This window comes from Parasteatoda tepidariorum, chromosome 7 (assembly GCF_043381705.1).
Source record: "Parasteatoda tepidariorum isolate YZ-2023 chromosome 7, CAS_Ptep_4.0, whole genome shotgun sequence".
NCBI classification, from domain to species: domain Eukaryota; kingdom Metazoa; phylum Arthropoda; class Arachnida; order Araneae; family Theridiidae; genus Parasteatoda; species Parasteatoda tepidariorum.
The window spans coordinates 49185465-49193432 of NC_092210.1; the positions used below are offsets into that span (position 1 = coordinate 49185465).

At 27.9% G+C, this 7968-nt stretch overlaps 1 protein-coding gene across 3 annotated transcripts in view; it reads left to right on the forward strand.

The window, feature by feature from the left end:
• Positions 1 to 1444: 1444 nt before the first annotated feature.
• LOC107448802 (aldehyde dehydrogenase, dimeric NADP-preferring-like) overlaps positions 1445 to 7968 on the forward strand; it is a 38503-nt gene continuing 31979 nt past the window's right edge. Inside the window, exons 1-2 of one of the 3 annotated variants that reach the window (XM_016064144.3) lie at positions 1465 to 1580; positions 6529 to 6581. The gene's annotated coding sequence lies outside the window, so the exon portion shown is untranslated. Of the gene's footprint in view, positions 1581 to 6528; positions 6582 to 7968 lie in introns of those variants that run through there. The other 2 variants (XM_016064143.3, XM_016064145.3) reach the window with 2 other exon arrangements.

Below are 7968 nucleotides of genomic sequence, written 5' to 3' on the forward strand. Positions count from 1 at the left end.
ATGAATTCTTTTTTTTTTTCTATTGTTTTCATTCAACATAATAAAATACACTAAATCAAATAAATGTGTCTCATTTCACATGCCATTATGTGATTCAATTGAATGACTAACATCACTTCTTCAGACATATTTATATTTTTAGCAATACAAAAATGCTATTGGCTATTTTCCGCAGGAGGTGTAATAATATGGCATTCCACTGAATAGTCAACTATGTGATATTTATAGATGTTACAGGACATATATAGAAAAATAAAATTTGTTACTGATTATTACATATTTCATGAACATATTACGTAATTGCTACACATTTACAAATGTAACTGGAAACATTTGGCACCGCTTTTTATTAAATTCACATAACTTTTACAACATAGTGCCTATTACACTGAATTTTAATTTTTAAGATCTTTTATTAATAAGTAAGGTATAAGACAAAATTAGGACCTTTTGAGGCCGGCCAGCGGCCAGTTGCAGTATTTTGAACTGTGGCAACTTCTTTTAAACATAATGGACACTTTTTTTCAAAAATTGAAAAATTTAAACTATTAAAAATGTTGATGTTAATAAAGTAAGGCATTTCAGTGCTTACGTATCATCCAGTCGACCATTTTCGCCTACACCGCGCCAAGTCATTTTGGTATCTTCCAAATTTATTTGTACATAATAATTGATCATAAAAAAATTGACAAAATACCACAAATATAACTTATTGCATGTAAAAAATTTAGAAAATATTTAAATTTGAACCACATCCAAATTTATTTTCATATTTGGCAAAAATGGTCGACGAGATAATACATAATTACCGCACATTTCTTCTGAATTACTTCTCAAATTATGGCAACCATTACGAGGTTCATGTCTAAAATTAATGTCTAATTTCAAAATGAAAGAGTGAAATAAAGTAATTTTCAGAAAATTATAAAATGTTCAGAATCACTCCATATTTATTTTTAAAAAAAATAATAATAAAATATACACGGGGTGCATTTTTGATGGGAAAAAAAGTGGCGAACGAGTGGCGACTGTCAGACAATATTTAAATCGCCATTTGGTGTATTTAGTCACCCTATGGCTTGGTGGCGATCGTTAATTTTGGCTCATAGAGTAAGTCATTCAAATTCCCATTTCACTTGAATTTGAAACCTGCATCTTTCATCTAACGTTATTAGGTGCATGGATAAAAATAAGACTTATGCTTACGTTGATGTGGTAAGCTTATAAAAATGATTGAAGATAAGAAATAAAAATAATAATTCATCGTCGTTGTGTAAATTTTGGAATGAGGTCTGGGACAAGGTTCTAATTTAGGGCATTGGCCCGTTAGATAACCAGGTCAGCGGTCTAGTTCTCTCTTTCTGATTTTCTTTTCCTTAATGGTTACCCGCAGGGCTCATAGAGTTCGTAAAGTACCTGAGAGGAGTGATAACTACGATTGGAAAGTATACTTTGTTCTTCAACTGAAAGAAAAAGTCGATCGGGATTAAATTCGATATGCTCCTTGCTGTTTTGTTGGACGTCGTTATAGCTTATTAGAACAGAGTTGAGTAATACATTTCAAGGATTTTTTTTCAAGGGTAAGAGTTTCTATATTTTATAACGTTTTATAAACATGTTTTAAGGATATTTCAGAAACTGAAATATTTAAAGTTTATGATGATACAAATTTTTTTTAGTATATCAACATTCAAAAAATTATTAGCAACGTTTAAGTTAAAAACTATAATGCATTAAATTAGTTAGTATTTTTTTGTTATTGATTAAACTTGCTTCATACATTTTTGATTGATTTTTAAAAATGTATATATCTTTATTCTTGTTGATTATTAAAATGTGATTTGATTTGTTATGTTTATCCATGTTGCTTTTTATTTTGTTGTTCTATTTTTCCAATGTAAAATTATTTGATTTGAAAATCAAAATTTTCTGTTTCTTCTTAACTTTAAAGCTTTCAGTTACCTTAATTATAAGGATAGTTATAAAGAAAAATTTAAAGATAACTATAAAGAAAAATGCATAACAGTTTTAAGTATCTGTTTTTAAAAACTTTCTTTTAACCTAAAACCATTCATTTTAACAATAATAATGAGATTAGAAATACATAATTAAACTAAAACTAATGTTTTATTTAAAAAAAAAATTTTAGCGTTTTAAAAAGTAACATTTTAGGTTTAGAATTTCAAAATGCGTTAAAAATTTTAAACTGAATTAGGATGAAAAATTACTATGATGATTTAAAAAAAGAATTCTCAAATTTTTAATTCATTTTGTACGCAATTCATAAGCCATATTTAAAATACATTATAGTATTAAAAGTAAAAATTTTTAAGTTGAAATAAGCAAAATACACATTTTTATTATTATTGTGACTAGAAAAACTTTAAATTTTAAAGGGTGTGAAATAATTTTAATCTCCCAAAAACATAACATAATGTATACATGTTTTTCAAAATGTTTCTGCGATGTTTTCTATAATGTTCTTTGAAATATAACATTCTGTTTGTAAATAAAACGTGGTTGCGATAGCTTAGAAGAGCAAATGAAAGCTTTAGTTAGATATTGAAAAAAAATTTTTTTTTAGCTATTTCTACGCCTTATACTCCAAATAAAAACTTTTTTGATACTTATTTAGACGCTTCAAAACGCAACTAAGTCTCGTTTCTTAAATCATTACTATGCGTGATGTAATATTATAACAGTGCCTTACTTTATCTCTCAAACAATTTACATTTAAAATGCATTTACATTTTCAAAAATTATGCTGAATTGGCATAAACAAATGTTTTTGTTGCTTGCTTGTAAAATGTAGAACACATCTGAAAATGTAAAGTGTAGTACTACATCATGATAAACGTTTAAATTCATATTACTTACTCATTCCTATAACTTACTCATTAATATGATTATTGCACACTATTAAGAGTTAAGCAATGTGATCGCTTGAAATACCAAGTCCATTAAAGAATGCAATTCATTTGACATTTTTATTTACAATGGCGAAACTTTTTTTTCTCTGGAGAGTTTTGTCCTTCCTCGCTCCATTCTCCAAACCCCGTGTTAGATATAGCTATAGATTTTTTAAAGTAGCATTTTTAGTCTATTTTCTGTCTAAATGTACAAAATTAAAAATGCTATAGATAACAAGTGGTAGCGTAAATGTGGCGACAGGCATCGAGAGGATTTAGGACACATCATCTGGATTAAAATTGCATAGAAACACATGCTGGAAATGTCATCATACGCCGCTAGGGACGCTTCCCCTATTATGATCTGTTTCTTCGTGAGCTTCTAAACAGTTCATAATAGGGGAAGCGCCCCAATCCCCGAACGACGACTAAAAATTTCAGCAAAAAGTAATAAATAAACCCTGTACTTATAGGAACTAAACTAATTTCGGATTTGAAATCCTCTCTCGCCAATTAAGCAAAATAAAGTATTTGTATAAAGGCAAAAAAAAAATTAAAAAAAATTTCTCCAGTGTAATAATTCTTTATATAAAATACGCAATTATTATAATTTTATTTCAAAACATTTTGTTAATAATCATTAACTAAATGAAACTGGACTGGATTTGAAAAGCAATCAACTGTGCATGAAAAAAAATATTTAATTTGCAAAAAAATGACTCGTTTAGAACGTCAAATTTCAAATATGTTTTTCATTCCTAGGGTCTGCATTGCGACCCGCATAGTGTTTTTTACTACAAGTTTAGTAGTTGATAATTTTTTAACTAATAATTAGACACAAATGTTTCAATTTTCACCGTACTTTTCGTACATTTTTCAACACGCCCTTGTAATTTCAATTTTAAGTTCTTAGGTCGTACAGTTTTAACTTTGGCAGAACGAATTTCAAAACGATTTAACGATTTTCATGTTATAAAAATCATGATACGATTTTCATATTACATAAACTACTTAAGAAAGTTAATGAATTTTAATTTAGCAGCATAAGAAAATATATTTTCTGTTCTTTTAGCGATTGCTTTCCAAATATTTGCTCAAAATCTCGAAGTAATAATAATCTTTATTTGTCTGCAATTTACTTTGAAAATAAATTATTCCAGAAGAACAAATGGTGAATAATGACTAAATTAATAATAAGAAATTAAAGTATCAAAACATTAATCTTCATTCACCCTAGCAACAATTTTACCTTGGCCTCAATTAGGCTCAAAATTGGCTCAATATGAGTCCTAAGCGAATATGCATCAAGGTGCCTAGATTTTTTAATATTGGTCCTATATATGACCAATATCTGCCGATTTACAGTCAATATAGGGCATATATTGGCTGAATAATGAATATAAAAATAAAGTGTGAATCTGACAACTCTATATAGGGCCGATATTGGCTGCAAAGTTGCTATTCAGGATCAGGTGATTCGGACAATTCTATATAGGACCAATATCGGAAAATAACGATCCTTTGAATTCTTATTGAGCCAAGATTCGTGAATATTGGTCTGAGTTATTTTGCTGGTCAAGGTATTAATTGTATTCAGCATTGTAGTAATTGTAGCATTATAGTATCAGCATTGTACTGATATCTAAACATATTTCTCAATTACATTTTTGGCAACTAATGTTTAAGTTTTTGGCATAATGTTTGGCATGCTTATGCTTTACATTATGCCAAATTTAATTATTATAACAATAAAACTATATATAGCGATATATATGATATTTAACGATAACGATAAATTTAATTATATAACGATTGCTCGTAATCTAGTTGTTTTTATTCCATTACAGTTGTTAAGTTTGAGGGAATATCATAAATTTACATTTTCAAATTCTTCAATAAAATCAAAAAGTGGCATCCGTAAATGCAGTTTAGTAACCCTCTAATATCTGAACAAATTTCTCAATTACAGTTTTGGCAACTAATGTTTAAGTTTTTGACATAATGTTTGGCATGCTTGTGCCTTACATTATGACAAATATAATTATTATGACGATAAAACGATATATAGCAATATATACGATATGTAACGATAACAATAAATTTAATTATATAACGATAGCTCGTAGTCTGGTTGTTTTTATTCCAATACAGATGTTAAGTTTGAGGGAATTTCATAAATTTACATCTTCAAAAAGATTAAAAAGTGGCATCCGTAAATGCAGTTTAGTAACCCTCTGATATCTAAACATATTTCTCAATTACAGTTTTGGCAACTTATGTTTATGTTTTTGGCAAAATGTTTGGCATGCTTAAGCTTTCTGATACTAAACACAATTAGAGTTTTGATACTTTAGATAGTTCAAAACTGAAATTTTAGTGTTTAGTAAAGATATTAATTAATAAAATGCAAAAATTTTGATTTGCGTTCTCGAAAACTTTATTTGCTTTTTTAATGTTTTAAATATCAGGAATAGCGATCGTTTCAAATTATCAAAGTGAATATATTAGATCTCCTGTTTGTCTATAACCAGTTACCCAATGTAAATTATAACCTTCTGAGACAAAATTGCCATCTGTCGAAAAAATATGATTCTGTTTTTCGAATAAAATAAAATAAAATGTTGCCAATTTTAGAGTGGCCAATAATTTCTCCTCTTTTATGTTGAAAAAAATCTTCTTCAAAATTATAATGTGAAATTTTTTGTTAAAACAAGACTAAAAATGAGACGAATTCTTCTCAGTTACTCAATGTAATTTACATGTTGAGACGAAGCAGCCCATGCCAAGTTGAGACTGTGTTGAGAGAGGAGATAGGAGTTGAGAGAAGAAATATAATTTTCGAGTAATAATTTATAATTTATTTCGAATATCATTTATAATTTTCGACGAGAGGAGGAGTACTTTTTTTTCTTTTCCCCTATCCACAAAACATATTTTCAGAAAGAATAATAGAGTAAATTTCCTCCTTTGTTTGAGGTATTTTACAATAAATAAATAAACAAACAAAAAGAGAAAAAAAATCCTGAAAATGAGACAAAGTTACCCCCACGCAAAGTTCAAATTGTCTCCTTAATGTAATTTCGTAAGTGGAAAACAAACATCTTTTTTTTTTCGACTCCAAAAAAGTATTTTCAAAACAATAATACAAACTTTTTCTCTTATTTAAGGGTTTTTTCAGGGAAAAAAAACTTGACCTGAAAATTAAATAAAGCTACCCCGTCGTTTGATAACTAAAACAAAATTTCTGGGGAATACTCTTTTAAAAATTGCAACACGGGAGGAAATTTAATTTTTTTTTCTGCGTTTCGGTTTCCTTCTTTATAAATATTTTTCAAATGGGTCATCGAGTAAAAAAAAAAAAAACTTTAAAAAAAAAAGAAAGAAAAGCTCCAGGCGAAATAACTCCAAAACCAGTAGACGCATTCAATAAGCTGGTAAGAACGATATAGTACACAGAAATTTCAATTTTATTGTTTTAGTGTTTTTCAAATCTCATAGCAATTAATACGAACTACAAATTCTTCATAATTCTAGATATTAAAATATTTTGAATATTAGTTTTTCGTTCGTAAATTGAGATAATCTTAATCCACCTCATGCGTGCTATTTTCTATTTTAGTTTGAGGAGAGGAAATAGCTTATGCGTTGCTGTTGATTCATTTCACCTGTAGAGTAAGTCAAAAGAGACCTATATATTTTTTTTTATTTTTTATTGTTCGTTGGCCTGATAATTACTGATGCAGTCAAAATAAAAATGCCAAACAACTTACACGTTTTCGATCCACGTGAGTTTTGGAAATGGGGATGGGTGTTGACTGGCACTTTCCTTTTTTTGCTAAAATATATTCGAATTACCTTAACCTCTTGGAAGTGTTTATTTCACCTAATTTTTTTGTCACATTTATTTCCATTACTATAAAGAAAAAAATAGAGGAATGCCAAAAGTTAACACGTTCTTTGTCGTGTGAGCTTCGGGTTAGGCTTAGTTTTTCTTCAAATATACTAAAAACCCCTTGGACTGATTAAATGCGCAACATCGTCACGAAATATTATTTATTTACTTTTTTTCTTATAGTGCTCCATTAATTTTTAATCTCACTATGGAAAAATGAGCAATGGGACTCTTGAGTTTTCAGACCTTAAAAAAATATATTAAGAATAAAAAAATTGGATTCAAATGCTACTAAATTTTCCTTCATCGGAGACGTTTAAACACTAGAATATGCTAAAGTATGTAATCTAATCGGTCTTCCCAATAATTATAAAAATTCATCAATTCCCAATAAATTATGGATATTGATCAATTAGACTACATAAACTTTAGATTATAAAAAATAGTTCGTAAGGATCCATTGTGAAATCCTACAAACCATTTAATTAACTTGAAATGCTTTACAGAAAAAAAGGAAAGAAAAAGAAAAAAGAAATAAATTAAACTAAAATAATTGAATTCAAATAATTGAACTCTTACTTCATTTTACAAAATTGGCAAAATTCTGTTTGAGTCATAATTTTTGTCTTTTTCTTTTTTTTTTTACATTTTAGAAATTTAAATGAAAAAAACTATCGATTGTGGGTTATAAAAATTAAAAAAAAACATGGTTAAAAAAATTATGGTTCAAAATAATCTAACTGTGTATGATTTTTTGTGGCTTTTATAATGAAATATTTCAATAGAAATACAAATGTAAGAAATTATAAGATATTAAGTTATTAAATTATTTTAATCATTATATTCATAATTTTCAAAATAATTCATAATATTTTTTAAATACACACTAGTAATTAGCTATAAGCTTTTGTTTTGATGATATTGAGTATTTGTACCTAATCACATGGTAGTGTCTAATTATGTGGTTATGTATGCCGTTTTAACGTTACAGCTTCAAGCCTTGGGCTTATTATCCCACTGAATAATTTTTCGGATCAGATTTTATTGGATGACTGCAAGTGACGTCATGCATGTGCGTTATGGTCAAACCCGATTGACTGACTTATTCATAGCATTGCTTTCAAACATCCAATTGATTATTGTTACCCCATTATATATATATATATA